At 38.3% G+C, this 17,102-nt stretch overlaps 2 pseudogenes; both read left to right on the top strand.

The window, feature by feature from the left end:
- The first annotated feature begins 2,385 nt into the window (after positions 1-2,385).
- On the top strand, positions 2,386-9,296 carry LOC107659989 (coiled-coil domain-containing protein 14-like; annotated as a pseudogene).
- A 3,498-nt stretch (positions 9,297-12,794) lies between these two features.
- Positions 12,795-16,647, top strand: LOC107659988 (IQ calmodulin-binding motif-containing protein 1-like; annotated as a pseudogene).
- The last annotated feature ends 455 nt before the right edge of the window (positions 16,648-17,102 follow it).

Raw genomic sequence — 17,102 nt, 5'->3', positions numbered from 1 at the left:
GCTCTCCCACCTTCAATACCACGACTGAGGTGCCCTTGAGCAAGGCACTGAACCCCCAACTGCTCCCCGGGCGCCGCAGCAAAAATGGCTGCCAACTGCTCCAGGTGTGTGTTCACGGTGTGTGTGTGTTCACTGCTGTGTGTGTGCACTTAGGATGGGATAAATGCAGAGCACTAATTCCGAGTATGGGTCACCATACTTGGCCACATGTCACGTCACTTTCACTCTCACTCTCTCTCTGTCTCTAACATTCAAATATAATAATTATATTGTTTATGAAACAAAAACAAGTATGTATAGTGGGGAAATGTTTTATTAATGTATAAGCAGCAAAGCAGAAATAAACAAATAAAAAAGTAGCCTCATTCGCTTCTAGAATTTACACGCGGGAATATTATTTTATAAAACCGCGAAATCAGTACTGATTATTCTGCCATTCCATCTCCATAGAAACATGTTTTTGGCGTCTGAAGCCGTAATGGGCGTTAGCCAAGCCTGAGGAGTCTGAGTGGCTAGTGCTCGAATGATTGACATAATCTGACACCAATCGATGAAACGTTTGAAAATAGTTTACCGTAACCCACCAATGAAATCTCCAGATTAACGCTGACTGTTTTTCTATTGGTCCACGGCACTCAGCTTCCGTTTTGAACCCAAACTGAACTACTTGGTGGTGATTGTAATAGCAGCGGTTTGTTTTTGCTTTTCATCCCTTAGTTTTTAGATGAGTGCAGTTTGATTTGACAGTTGGTCTTTACGTTTTTTGAAGTTAATTCACGTGATAAATACAATAAGCAATGGCAAATCATTATTAGACCTATACGAGCATGATGGATAAATATTTGCTACTTGGTAGGTGAATTTTGCAGATCTAATCAAAGATGGCAAGACAGGGAGTATCAAGACCAAAGGTAGTGGTTGTAAGCTATTATATATGTTTTGTTATTATATATTATATAAGTTATTGTACGTTGTTTTGTTTTATCACTAAGCAAATTATGTTTTGCAGGTGATCTCAGGCAGGCTGACAGGCTCTGGACGTGGACAGATACACAAGAAAAGAACAAACTGGATAACAGAAATCCTGTCTATATTGCATGAATTTAGACGCCTTTAAATATTTGAAACATACATTTGACATACAGAAATGGTGTCTGGTTTAGGGTTGCTGGGAGATGTGTTCCTCCTCTTGAACCAGCATATTCTCTTTATTCTACAGACTCTGAAGATAAGGTAAAGAAGCCACATACAAGTAGTGTATACATAAACTGAACAGAACTGAGAATCAGTATAATGATTTTTGTCACGTTGCAAATTGCATCCAGGTGACAACAATACATAAGGGACTCGACCGATGTGCCGCTTTACTCAATGGGATACTTCAAGCGCAGAGCACTAATTCCGAGTATGGGTCACCATACTTGGCCACATGTCACGTCACTTTCACTTTCACTCTCACTCTCTCTCTGTCTCTAACATTCAAATATAATAATTATATTGTTTATGAAACAAAAAATGAAACAACAAGTATGTATAGTGGGGAAATGTTTTATTAATGTATAAGCAGCAAAGCAGAAATAAAAAAATAAAAAAGTAGCCTCATTCGCTTCTAGAATTTACACGCGGGAATATTATTTTATAAAACCGCGAAATATCAGTACTGATTATTCTGCCATTCCATCTCCATAGAAACATTTTTTTGGCGTCTGAAGCCGTAATGGGCGTTAGCCAAGCCTGAGGAGTCTGAGTGGCTAGTGCTCGAATGATTGACATAATCTGACACCAATCGATGAAACGTTTGAAAATAGTTTACCGTAACCCACCAATGAAATCTCCAGATTAACGCTGACTGTTTTTCTATTGGTCCACGGCACTCAGCTTCCGTTTTGAACCCAAACTGAACTACTTGGTGGTGATTGTAATAGCAGCGGTTTGTTTTTGCTTTTCATCCCTTAGTTTTTAGATGAGTGCAGTTTGATTTGACAGTTGGTCTTTACGTTTTTTGAAGTTAATTCACGTGATAAATACAATAAGCAATGGCAAATCATTATTAGACCTATACGAGCATGATGGATAAATATTTGCTACTTGGTAGGTGAATTTTGCAGATCTAATCAAAGATGGCAAGACAGGGAGTATCAAGACCAAAGGTAGTGGTTGTAAGCTATTATATATGTTTTGTTATTATATATTATATAAGTTATTGTACGTTGTTTTGTTTTATCACTAAGCAAATTATGTTTTGCAGGTGATCTCAGGCAGGCTGACAGGCTCTGGACGTGGACAGATACACAAGAAAAGAACAAACTGGATAACAGAAATCCTGTCTATATTGCATGAATTTAGACGCCTTTAAATATTTGAAACATACATTTGACATACAGAAATGGTGTCTGGTTTAGGGTTGCTGGGAGATGTGTTCCTCCTCTTGAACCAGCATATTCTCTTTATTCTACAGACTCTGAAGATAAGGTAAAGAAGCCACATACAAGTAGTGTATACATAAACTGAACAGAACTGAGAATCAGTATAATGATTTTTGTCACGTTGCAAATTGCATCCAGGTGACAACAATACATAAGGGACTCGACCGATGTGCCGCTTTACTCAATGGGATACTTCAAGCTGAGCAAGCAGGTATTGTATTTACAAAATCCATAAATTTTAGTGTTTAGCAATTGAGTAGTGATGAGATCAATAATCTCCACACAACAGAATCAAAGCCCAAACCACAGGGAACAAAAAACCTGCACCTTCAAATCCAAACCCAAGAATTTATTAAGAAAAATTGAAACTGACAAGAAAAGGCATGGGAAGAAGACAAACACAGCTATACATGCAAACAAAAGGCCAGGTAATGTCTTCAAATATATTGTACCTTTTTCATATTATCAAAACAAGTTCTGCAAGAATTTACACCTGTGTTTTTGAAATGTGACACATTTGTCAGTCTTCTTATTTCCATCCTTTGTTATAAAATCCTTAGTAGGATTTGTGTGAATGCCACAGTAGATACAGGTGATTATTTGTAGTTAAAGTCATTTTCAGATGCACAGCTACTTCAAGATCACAACATATTGTTCTTCTCTTACTGTAGCTCCAGTGCAGAAGATGATTCCATCTGCCAGTTGTCGCCTGAGTTCAGCAGGGCGTCGTGATCAGAACTTTGGGATCAGACGGGCACAAGTGTCACAGGATCCTCCTTCAGGACTGACCCCTGTAACGCAAGCAGGACACGAACAGCAAAACTCACTTCCACTGGCCTGCTCTCAGCTTGCTGATAGCTGTAATATTCCATCTTCGGGTAACCAGACGGGCTCAATAACACACAGAGAGTATAACAACTGTAACGTAGTAAATATATTAATGAATATTTAATTTATGGTTCCTCTCTCTGTTTCCAGATCAGGTTCACACATCCACTGTATTTAACTGTCGGCTGACAACATCCACACCTGCACTGAGCCCTCAGAGACCTGGATCAGTTCACAGTGAACCTGTATGTTGTTTACTGCACTATAATCCACTATGCAAACAATGAGGGCTGTCGATCCATTAAAAATTAATCAATCATTTAAATTACACAAACACACACACACACACACACACACATATATATATATATATATATATATATAGCCGATCACCATAGAATTTAATACAGACTACATCTACATTGTCTACACTAGCTTGTTGGCCTATGTACTGTTCATATGTGACAGAGTTCAATTCAAGTTAAAAAAATATTCTTATGCTCACCAAGGCTGCATTTTTAAAATTAAAAATACTGTCAAAACAGTAATATTGTGAAATATTATTATAATTCAAAATACTATAACTGTTTTCTAATTTAATATATTTTATTTCTGTGATGGAAAAGCTGAATTTTAAGCAGCAGTTTCTCCAGTCTTCAGTGTCACATGATCCTTCAGAAACTATACAAACAACACTTAAATAATTAAAGATAATAATTTCTTAAGATAAAAAAATGTTACAATATGCTAATTTGGTGCTCAAGAAACATTTTGTATTATCAATGTTGAAAACTTACATTTCAAGAATTCTTTGATGATTAGAAAGTTCAAAAGTGCAATGTTTATTTGAAATAGTAATTTTTTGTAATAATGTGAAAGTCTTTACTTTCATGTTTTATTAATTGAGTTCATACTTGCTGGATAAATGTATTAATATAATTTATTGACCTCAAACTTTTGAATTTGTTCAGGTGACTTTCTTTGAAATGCTGCGATGGTAGGATTATTCCTCATTATTGAATACACATACTGTATGTGTAAAATGTTTATTTTACAAAATTGTACTGAATTAGCACTTTAATTAATGGTTCTAATAATATAGGTGCTTTTCCTCTCTCACTCTTTGCTTTCCTGTCTGTTAAAGGGGGGGTACAATGCTGTTTCATGCATTCATAGTTGTTTACACTGTTAAAGAGTTGGATTCTCATGCTAAGCATGGACAAAGTTTCAAAAAACAATTTGGACGTATGACAGAGTATTTCTGTGCCACACGTTTCGGAGAGTTTTTTTCGATCGTGGCTCTTAATGACGTAAACGAGGGTGGAACTCCTTATATGGGTATTTCTCCCGGAAAAACGCGCCGGCGCACGCATCGACCAGAGCAAGAGCGAGATCGCGCCCATCAACGCGATTCATCCGGTTTTATAAACAAGGCCCAGTTCGACGCTGGATTTGCACATCGTTTGATACTGAAAGATGGAGCGGTCCTAGTCATGATTCAGAACTGCAGAAGGTAAGTGAAATGGCAACAAATGTCTGTTTTGTTGGCATTCTGCGCCCAAGTGCTCGTCACTCTTTAGCTCCGCCCACGGCTCGCCTCCAGGAGCTCGGCTTTTTCCGGAGAGAATCGTAAAGCTGTATCTTTTTTTTATAAATATGATAAAACTAAAGACTTTTTGGAGATATGAAGGATGCAGTACTACTCTATAGGTACTCAAGATTAACATGAGATTGGGTGAAACTGTGTGTCCCTTTTAACTCCCTACATGTCTTACTCTCCTTTTTTTTTTTTGTCTTTCTCTATTGTCCAGCGTACTTCAAAGTGTGTGCTGAGCAGTGGTAGCTCATCTGAGGCGTTGCATCAGTTGAGGGCTATGAGTGCTGCCACCCCATCCTGCCCTCATGGGTCTGTAGAAATGTCTGCCATCCCAACTCAATATGCTGCTGCTTTCTCCATACCTCCTGCAGTCCAACAACAGTCTCCAGCTACTGTATCTCCTGTCCAGAATCGATCCTGCACTCCAGTAGGGCACGGGGTACCTATAATCACTGGCCCAATCTGCAGTGTTAATCATCAGGTGGGATTTATAAGGCCAATCGTCCCTTTGGCATCATCCACTGGGTCCTCAACCTGTCCCTCATCTGAAGTGCTAGCAACACAGGTGCCCAACCAATCTCAGGTCAGCCAGCCTCAACCGAACCCAAATCAACCAGTACTGCTTATTTGCAATGACCAGGAGCAGGAATTATGTTCTGAAGAAAGTTCAAAAGAGGGTGGTACTAATGCAGAGGAAGACCAAAAAGATAGGGTGGACACTACACCTGTCAGAGACATTAGCTGTGAGACCAGCAATGAGAAATTAACAGTTCTGAGTCACAAAGCCAAACCCACCAGTCCAGAGAAAACCACACAGAATGTGATTACTGTTAAATACCTGCTGGGAGAGCTGAAGACTTTAGTTGCTAATCAGGGTGAGATTATTTGTTTAAATTTATTTTATTTTCCATCCTTTCCATTTATCTTTAATACGTTTGATCATGTTTAAATTTAGGAAACTTCAAAACCCTTAAAATGATAGTGCACCCAAAAATGCAAATTCTGTCATTTACTGTACGCACACTTTTGTTGTTCCAAACCTGTACGATGTTCTTTTCTTCTTTGGAACACAAGATATGTTTTTGTCCATTCATTGAACAACAACATTGGACTTTAATTTTATGGACAAAAACAATGAGACATTTATTGACGTATCTTTTAAAATTTCTCTTGTTCTCTATATGTTGTTGTCATCAGGATCTTATTACAGGGATGTCTCCCAGTCTTCCTTTATGACCTGATCTCTAGATCTGATTAATGAAAGCGGATACCCCATTTCAAATTTGAGATGGTTATTTAATTCACTTTCTGTAACATCATAAAAAATTGGATCTCCAGAGTATCAAATCACCCAATGATTGAGTTGCTGATTTTGCAGATTCTAGAAACTTGGCAGATAAGCAGTGTGCATGTGTTAGTTTCACATTGTATTATCGTTCACTCTTCTGTGCAGACAGTGATGTTGTGCGGCTGATCTCTGAGGTGGAGCAGAGCATCTCACTGCTTCCTGTCATGGTGGGCAGCACTAACATCCAGGCTGAAATTGCGCTTGCCTTACAGCCACTCAGGAGTGAGAACGTACAGCTGCGAAGGTCAGCGACAGTGACCGAGTGTATAGAATACTAAATCTTAACAACGACTGCAGATTGGAATATGATCAAATATAAAACTAATTAAATGAATTACAACTATAAAACTAATCACATTTATCAATATGTGTTGTGAAAAGCTTCCAACTCGAGCTAATTCAGAGTCTTTATTGTGGCAGACAAAAGCATAATATGAATAACATGCATAAGCAACCTTAGAAGTCAATATATTGTTTATTTTATTTGCATGGCACTGGACATAAGCTTGATTATGCAGATTAATTATGTAAAATTTTCATCACGTTATTTTTATCTTTATAAATCACACTTAAATTGACAAGCCTAATTTGTATTAATTTGCATGTCTCCCAGGCGTTTGCGAATACTCAATCAGCAGTTATTAGAGAAAGAGAGAGCAGAACGACGGAACAGGCCGGAGGCCTGCGACATGGAGGGTGAGTGGCTTCATGCTGTCTCTAAAGGGCTTGACTTAGAAAGGAATAAATCAATGTAAGAGTAAATGTACAAATATGTTTAGCCTTTTATTCTGTCTAGCCAAGTGGATGTATGAAAACAACCTTTGTGTTTGTTGGAATGATTGTGTTACAGTGGTTGCGTTGCAGTCTCTGAACCTCACTCTACAAACTCAGTTAAATGAGAGCTGTAGGGAGCTCGATGATCTGCAACAGGAGAATGAGACTACGGAAAGCCATGGAGGACAAAGACAGTGACCTGAAGCAGCACAAAGAGTTGTATGAGTTCGAGAACAACCGGCTAAGACTGGGTAGGAGTATTCTTTTAGACTTGTTTTTTTTTTTTTTTTTTTTTTAGCTTTAAATCATGTTTAATTTGTTATTTTGGTTTTATTTTATTATATTTTAAAATATAGTTAATGTTATCCTTCTAGAATTTTTTATATTATCCTATCCTATTTAAAAAAAAAAATCTTCAAACTAACTTTATAATCACTATATTGACGTTATATTAACAATTATAAGAGCATTCTAACAAGTTACCTTTATTTCACTAATATTTCATTTTAAAAAACATGACTGCTGTTACATTTGCATATATTTTAAAACGTTTTCTTCATTCTGCAAGTGATTGTCGTGTTACTTACCCATGCAGAGGTGAGTGAGGCATTAGCTGAAATGCAGAATTGCCAGAGTAAACTTGGAAAGTATGAGATTGAGAAGACTACACTGACTTTGAGCCTTCAGCAGAGGGAGGCAGAGATCGGCAGATTGCAGGAAGTCATCAGGTAACTATATAAACTGATGGGTTAGGTATAGAGTATATATATATAGGTATAGGTATAGGGTTCTCATAGAGTCATGGATAACAGTGATAAAACAATTTTACATGCAAATAATCATATCATTGTTTATAGTTCAGATTATCACCTTATCAACTTTTAAAAGGGAGGAGAAAGCACTTCTGTTTTGTTGTTGACTGTGGCTGTGGCTGTGCATCCAGTCACTTGATTTAAAAAAAAATAGCCATATTAGACATGTTAATATAGACAGGTTGTGTGACAAGCTCCCTTTTTTGTGTGTAGGATAAGCAATTTTGATACTGTACTTTGTTGCCACTTGATGATCAATTTAAATTCTGGCTTGAGAACCACTCATCTAAACTACAATAAAATTACGCATTCAAATGTAATTTAGACAATCTAGCTTGTAGCAGAATATGTAGGTCAAATGTTGTTTTTTCATGCACACAGAAATCTGCAGAGAAGTCAAACAAAAGACACCAGCAAATATTCTCATCAGCTGGACTTACGTCAACCAAAGTCTCAGCTTACCAAGAGTGTTCTGGAATTGCATGAAAATGCACAGAGGGAGACCGCTGTGTCAGATAAACTTTCAAACTCTGTAAAGACCTACCTTCAGACCCTGGAGGGCATCGAACAGGCCTCTCCTCCCCACTGAATTGACTGTAGGTCCCAGACATTACACCCAGCCTCCCCTGGTCAGATTGATGGTGGAAAAGAGAACTTTATGCCATCAGATACTAAAGTCTGCTCTCCATATATATGCAAACCAACCCTGGAAACCATAGCTGAGAATGTGGCTCAGTTAGAAGAGCAAAAAAGAACAACGTTTGCCCCTTTAAGAGAGACTCCGAGATTACATTGTGGATCATTGTGGATCATCATGGAATGGCCTTACATTTGAATCCAAAGTCTGCTCTCCATATATATGCAAACCAACCCTGGAAACCATAGCTGAGAATGTGGCTCAGTTAGAAGAGCAGAAAAGAACAACGTTTGCCCCTTTAAGAGAGACTCCAGTGGTGCAGCTTGCCTCAGGAGTTGCTCATAGTAATCATCTCACTCAGTGTAATGAGCTGATAACAGCCAAGAATCAAAGGGAAGATGTGGATGCTCATGTAGGGCTGAAATATATAGGCTGTGCTTTTGAAAAGCTGGACATCTCAGATGGGCTTCACATTCAGGATGTGAAGAATGATGGCCGAGATTACATTGTGGATCATCATGGAATGGCCTTACATTTGAATCCGAAAAATAAGGGCCCAAACAATCAGCTGGTGCAATCCCAACATGCCCATCGATGCCTAAGGATGGGGGTTCAGTCAGCATACACTGGACGCCCTTCAGTGATGGGGAACACCTTTTCCTCTTGTGATATTAAATCTTTAGCCTCTGATTGGAGCATAAACACCTGGTCCACATTTAACACACAGGATGAGCAGAATTTCAGGGAAGGGCTTGCAGCACTAGATGCCAGCATAGAAAGTCTGCAGAAGACCCTGAAAGTTGATCTAAAGAAATAATTCAGTATTTCAGTGTGTGCAAAGTGTATTGTGCTTTTATTTGATTTTATGTAATTAGTGGATGTTTTTTTTTACGTGTCTTAATTTTGTATTAAATTTATTATGTGAAATATCAAAGAATATTACATTTCTCAGTGTATTTTTTCTTTGGTCCTAAGACTATATTGCAGCTAGCAAAGGTTGCCTACGCGTATAATACAGAATCAACAGAAATGTTCCATATTAAATCTAACAGGGATTATCCTGTTTTTGATTAACTTCTAGAAATCAATTCAAATGTTTATTAAATTAATAAATAAGTCCTCCAATGCCATGTTAATAAATTCAGTAACTGAAACTCACATGGTGCTAGGTGCCAAGAGACAGTAAGAAAAGATGAGTTTATTAACCAAAAGCACACTGATGTAATGATCCGAAAACAGGGAAGACAGTCTGTCACCCAGGTTTTTTTTTTATTTTTTTTTTTATAAAATCTTTGTTCCTTTTTATAAATAATTAGGATAGAAAGAGAGCCTTTGATAAGCTTAATTGTAAACTAGTTAAGAAACTATCTTCGATCTTCAATGTGTTAAGACTCATCTCATCATGCTATTGAACATAAGGTAGTAAAGAGCTTGATTTATGTCAGCTAATTATTTTGGCAAATTTGGTTTATTTGTATTTATTTTCTGTGCCATAATTTGCACTAACAGAAACCGATATAAGATTAGGATGACTTGGAAAAGGAGTGCTGGGACCAGGATGGCCTAGATGGAGAGCTCTAGGGATTGGCGTGACAGGAACGGTTTTGTCAGTAACTTGGCTGGCATACTTGACAGAGTTTTCAGTTGAGGATAGCGTTGATATGGAGCACTGGAACTGGGGAGCACTGGCTTTGGGAACCAGCTCTGGCTCGGACGTGGCAGGACCATGTTTTACAGCAACCTCTGGAATGGCCATTACAGGACCCTTTGGGGCCAGGACAGTCATGGCAGGGAGCACACCTAAAGAGTGCTCTAGGGCAGTCATGAAATGAAGAGATCTGCTTCGAATCATGGAAGGAACCACTGGAGCAGCTAAGAATCCTTGCGACTGGAGCGGCTTTGAAAGGGAGCTTGGTATGACTGACAGGGAGCTTTGAGAAGGGGAGTTCATACTGTAGGTGCCTCCAGGTCGGCCATTACAGGAATCAAGAGGACTGGTCCGGGGTGGCTAGAACAGCGAGTTCTAGGCTGAGTAAAGGCTAGTAAGGCAGAGATATAAACCTCTGGCTGACCATGGTAGGAACCTTGCCGCCCTTGCAAGATGCTAAGGCATTGAGGGATGGGGATGCAAGATGCTAAGCTAACTGAGAAGCTCTGGAAGTGGTGCGCCAGTTCTGTCTGGGATCACGTCAGGAACCTCAGATATTATTTAAACATCCCTAGACAAGTAATATTGCCATATGCAAACAGTACTGCCTTATGCCAAGGTGCCAGATGCTACCAAGGCTTACCAGCTTCGCAAGATGCTAAGGCATGGAGGGATGGAGAGTCCACTCGTGTCAGCCCGCAAGATGCTAAGCTGACTGAAGAGCTCTGGAAGAAAGGTGGTTCATAGTGCAAATGAAATTTACATTTATTTGCACTATTTACGTTCTCCCCCTTTCACCATATTGAAATATTTGTTGACCTGAAACACACACAAAAATGCAGGTTTTCCAATGATATTTGGCACTTATGAGGGCAATATAGTTGTGTGCCTGAAGAAAAGAGATTTTTTTGATTGGTTACAAGAAAAATGCATATAGAAGAAAGTATATGAAAATATGGTGTAACTGGTCACTAGAATTTAAGTTGCAAACTACAGGTTTGAAAATAATACATACCCCAGAATGTCTCATTCTGACATTATTTTAGAGGTATTTTTAGAGGGTCCCTGTACCTGTCTGACAGTAATGGAGTGCTGGGACCAGGATGGCCTAGACGGAGAGCTCTGGGACTGGAACTTGGGTGGTTTTAGGAACCCTGGCCATGGCAGGAACATTGCTTTCTCTAACTGATGTGGTGTACATTTCATTTGTACTATTTACTGTACATTCTCACCTTGCCATGTCTTATTTGGTGACCTGAAACACACAAAAAAAACAACACAAATTTTTATTGTCTACTGTCTTTATGGTTTATTGTCTACATACATTAGACTTAAAAGAGATTTGACTTCTTCCCATGTCACAGTTATACAACATACTCTATAAAAACTGCACAAAAATGTAAACATTTAAAAAAATAGTACCTTAAACCAATCATGGAGAATGATTTTCCCCAAACCAAGCCGGTGGTTTGGCTTCTGCTGAAAGGACATTATCCACAATCTTTTATAAAATTGTGTGCTACTTTTCCATTTTGTTTCTTTGTTCTGCTTTGAATGATTTAGTATAACAATTCTTTGCTGTGGTGAATGCCAGCTCACCTTTTGACAAGCCAGGTTTAGACCAGATGCCCGCCTCAATAATGTCCAGGTCTTTGCTCTCTGGAGGGTCTCCGCACACCAACTCGAACAAGAGCACTCCCAGAGACCACACAGTTACGGGCTTCCCGTGGTACTTGCCACTCTTTTCAAACTCAGGAGGGCAGTACAGTTCTGTGCCTGAAGGAGAGAATTTTTTGACTAGTTACAAAAAGCTGCATATGAAACAATGCATATTCAAATATGGTGTATCTGGCCACTTGAATTTAAGTTCCAAACTACAGGTTTGAGACATAATACATACCCCAAAATGTCTCATAGGCAGAGGTTTTTAGGAGGTCCCCGCACCCGAAGTCAATACATTTGACTTCAAGGGTGTCCTTGTTGATCAGCAGGTTCTCCAGTTTGATATCACGGTGGTCCTGCCACTCCAGCAGCTGAACTATCTGTGGAACGCTGGGGCCCTTGTTAGCAAGCATCGTTAGGGCAACCTCTAACGGAAGGGGCGTAGGATGACCAGGCTAGAAGAAAGATAATTTTAAGGATTGTTAGACCAATTAGAAAAATAATTTGTAGTCTGTAATTTATCATTAATATATTCTAAATCGAAAACAGTGATAAAACACTGAGAACGAGGCCTACTTACAATTTTGATATATTCCATAGCATCCGTCTTCAAGACAAATTTCAGTGCCCACCTGATCAACAAAAGAAATTTATTTAACAATTAACACATGCAGAGGTCATTAATCTTTAACATTTTAAACATGCCAAGCACCCTAAATAGTGGACATAATACTCATTAAGAGGACTTAGAATGGATACAGTGAGACGAAACAATCTGTTAACTAAATATTGTAAGTAAAAAAAAGAAACCTTGAGGCCATCCTTCAAGCGAATCCCTTCGAAGACGGCGCCGTATGATCCCTCACCGAGCTTTTTGCGGATTTCATAACGGCTCAAAATGTCACCTATAAAAAGATAAATAATTGTAGTTCTCATTACAAACAACATTTTTCTGGTTCTCATAATGATTAAATCTGTAGTTTTAATTAATAAATAGTAATTGACTGTCTATTTAGAATATTTGTACTTAAAAAAAAAAAAAGAAATATTTGTCACATAACAATGCTTTGTATGAATTATATAAAATAGTTTTAGATTAAGTACGTTACATGTCAGCTATCCTAGAACTCAACCATGTATCTCCTACATGAATGACCACAAACACCTTTCACATGAACAGATCTTCTAGGCAGGAAGTCTTTAGGAGATCAGAGGGATCTAGAGGCATGCAAACAGAGTCTTTACTGTGCTGCAGTACTGCTCATCTTCCTTGAGATTCAGTCCAGCCAAGATTCAAGGAGGCTATTCAGTTCTGACACAGATGGCAGACCTCCTCAGGTATTCACATATAAGTTGCATTTAAATACTCACTAAGTACTGTTTTCATTCGCAGTCTCGTGGAGTTTTAACGCATGTTTCTGTCCGTTTAGCACATGCTGTGTGGGTCTGGGTGCTTTCAGAGACGTGGAGGTGTTCAGTCATGAATTTCTGCCAACTGTGGTGGAAAGCCTTCTTTTTCTTGCAGACCGTCTAATGAACAGAGCTTTGCGGGTAAGATATTGCAGTCTCCTGAATCACAGAGAACATCAAGTAGTAAGGTTTAGGTTATTTATTGTACAGTCACCTGGTAATTAATGCAAAAGAAACCCTTTCAGAGTGATACAACGCCTGTCATTGTTTCTAACTAGTTCTCTCACATCTGACTTTAGATTATAATTGCTATATTTTGATTACAAGAGACTACAAACAATATACCCAGCCAACAGGGAACATTCTCAGAACTTTGGCAAATGTTCTGGCAGGGTTCTCTGAAAGTTATGTTCTTCCAGTAACCGTAACAGAACATTCGTTCAAAGTTATCAGGTCTTTAATAATGTTATTTACATTAACATTCTTTATACATCATTCAGTGAACGTTGTATGTTCGTCTAACATTAAAACATACTATTTGTTTCAGAAGAAACTTTAACAAAATGGTGTTTGAAAATGATAAACATTCCTTTCATGTTTTCATTTTTCGTTCATATAGCCAAGAAATTATTTTTTTAAATATTTTTTTAAAAATGGGATGTTTTGAGCGTTAAGAGAACAGTCATAAATAAGGTTTTCATACCTTAATTGGAATGTTAGCAAGAAGTTCTAAGAACATAATTTTATTAGCTGAGAAGTAACCAAACAGATCATTTAATTTCTCTCTTTAACAGGACAAGGCTTATAATGAGATGATTCGTCTATTTAGAAAAGTCTTTGATTCGATTGGCTGGCTCCTCAGGGCTCATACACATCTCATTCATCATGGTAAACAACAGCTTCTGTCAATTTAGCGAATTAACCATCTCAAGATGTGTTTAGAGATGGATTTTAGCTTGAACTGAACTGAAACTCTTATTTTTAACATTCTCTTCTCAGTACTGAGATCTAAACATAATGAGAGTGTCCAGATCTGTGAAGAAGATGACATCTCCATTGTTACTGTCATCATGTGGAACAATATCTTCAGGGCAAACGGGTACAACAGAAAAGCCACCTGATCCATAATACAGTCTTTATCCATGTAACTGCTTCACACCCAAATACTCATATACCTCTATCTTTCCCCTTGTTTCTGCAGTGCTGTTGTTGCTGAGATGGGAAACAGGGCTCTGACTGACATCATGGATGATATTGTGTATAAAATGTCCAGTAGCTCGAATCCTGTGATTGGCAGAGCAGCTGTAAAGACCCTTGTTCTGATTATGGACCACAGCAGCTCATTCACAGGCGATACAGAGGTACAGTCGCAATCTATAGATCTCGGAACATCTTCAAGTTTTAGCTGCTGAGTGTTTAGACCAATCTTCAAAGGTTTGGTCCTGCAGGTTTGGCTGAGAAAGACTGGCGTGGGAAAGGCTTTGACTCTACTGGATCAGCTTATTGATCATTTGCGGTCAGACGTCCCATAGGGAGACACTAAGGTCGGCGGCCACCAGCTCAAAGTGTCATATTTTACATTTGGTAGCAATTAATTTTTTTCCTTTAGGTCCACTCATAATGTTAGTTCACCCAAAAATTTAGATTTGCTGAAAATGTACTACCCTTCCGGCCCTTCCAAGATGTAGATAAGTTTGTTTCTTCATCGTAACAGATTTGGAGAAATTTAGCATTACATCACTTGCTCACTATTGGATCCTCTGCAGTGAATGGGTGCCGTCAGAATGAGAGTTCAAACAGCTGATAAAAACATCACAACAATCCACAAGCAACCTACACAATGCCAGTCCATCAATTAATGTCTTGTGAAGCAAAAATCTGTGTTTGTAATAATAAACAAATCCATGTTTTTAAATAAGAGCTGTTTTATGGATAGAGGATTTGGAGACAATGATTTGAAGTGAAAGTGATCTTAATAATTGATTTGTTTATTACAAACATGCAGCTATTCGTTTTTTAAGAATATCAGCTGTTTGGACTCTCATTCTGACGGCACCCATTCACTGCAGTGGATCCAATAGTGAGCAAGTGATGCAAAGCTACATTTCTCCAAATCTGTTTCGATGACATCATGGATGGCCTGAGGGTGAGTATATTTCCAGCAAATGTTCATTTTTGGGTGAACTATCCCTTTAAGGCTTCTTTCATCAAAAACTCATAATATAGTTTTATATGATCATATCTATCTCTCTGACCCCTTAGAATTTTACTGGCTGTTTTCTTGTATGCTTATTGCTTATTATGTATTTCTTCACTCTACATATATAAATGAAGGCGTCATCTGAGGAGTATGTGAGAGCAGCATGTATTATCCAGGCAGCCTGGAGAGCCCCATCAGACCAGAAAAAGACTGAGGAAACTCCCCAGAGCGGTCAGCATAGCTTCAGGTAAGGAAATGAGACAGCCTGTCCCTCTGTGAAATGAAGAAAATGACAATTTAGAGCCCCTATATATGGGAAATGAGATTTATTTTTGTGCATTAGAGAAAAGCGCAGACAACAACAGGAACACATTGAGAGACAACGTGCAGAAGAGGAATTACGTCATCAAGTGTGTCTGCGAAGACAGAGAGCCATGAGACAGTTCCGCCAACACCAGCTTCATCTGATGGAGATACTACCAGCAGGTAACAAACACAAAATCAAACCTAGTGTAGTAACCTTGTTGTGTGTATCAGGGTTATTGTCGTTAACTAAAACTACTAAAACATTTTTGTTATGGAAAGAAGTAGAAAATTGTAGTTCATGGCTATGACATAAACTAAAGCCTATAGACTATACAAAACAAAATAAACAACCTTCACTCTCATATTCCTGCCTCAACTTACTGTTTCAATAGCAAATATGTCAACACATGAAAGAACACAGCTTGTCAAACCATTTCATGAGGTCTTTAAAGGGTCATGAAACCCCAGACTACTTTTTCTGAGATTTTAGCAGAGGTGTTTGTGTTGCACATCATAGAAGACAATGTTAGCATCCGATAATTTTAACTGTTGGAGAAAACTGGTTAATTTTAAGCTTTTTTTGCGCTATTTTCATCTTCCGGGTTTAAAATCTACATCGTGTTGACGTCACAATTTGTGACGTGGCAATGGACTATGGTACATCGATGACGCGTCGGTGTCTATTAAATTATTCTGAGACTGCGTGTTCTTATCCTATGAGAAGACGCTTCTCTTAATTATTCACAACAGCATGTGTTGATTTGCTATGACAGACGTTTCAGACTGTGAGATGACATCGCGCACATTAATTGAGAGAAACGTTCAATTTCTCCAGCACGGCTAGAGAACAAGGCAGCCGTGCTGATTCAGAGAGTGTGGAGAGGACACCGAGAGAGACGCAACTTCCAGCAGCACAGATACATTCTCAGACGGCACAGAGCTGCTGTCACTTTACAGAGAGCTGTGAGTGTACAGCTAACACCCAAATACTACCACTAAAGGACAGGTGTTTGAGTGCAATAATAAGTTCAGATTCTCTCAGTGTTATTTTAGTATCATTGAGATACTATTATAGTTTTTATTATAGTGTTTATTTTTATTATTATTTTTTTTTTCATTTACATTTTTTAGCAAAGTTTTAGTAGTTTTGTATTTTTTTTGTCATTTTATTATTATTATTATTTTTAAATATGTCTGTACTTTTTAATAATTTTTTTAAATTTCAGTTTTAGTTATTTTTAGGGTTGGGAATCGAAAATCGATTCCGATTCCAGAATCGGATACTTAAAGGTCCCCTGAAATGCTTAGAAACACGCAGCGTTACTCTATGTGTTGAGCCTGTTTTCAGTTTTTTAACTGAAACAGGAAGACAGGGCGGGACATATCAAGCAGCTTATATCTTCTAAATGCGAATTTTGCGAAGTTTTGGAGCACACTGCCTTATAGATAACCTT

The sequence above is a fragment of the Sinocyclocheilus anshuiensis genome, unplaced genomic scaffold (genome assembly GCF_001515605.1).
Source record: "Sinocyclocheilus anshuiensis isolate Anshui unplaced genomic scaffold, SAMN03320099.WGS_v1.1 scaffold55, whole genome shotgun sequence".
Lineage (NCBI taxonomy): Eukaryota > Metazoa > Chordata > Actinopteri > Cypriniformes > Cyprinidae > Sinocyclocheilus > Sinocyclocheilus anshuiensis.
This window is presented reverse-complemented; position numbering and strand designations above follow the sequence as displayed.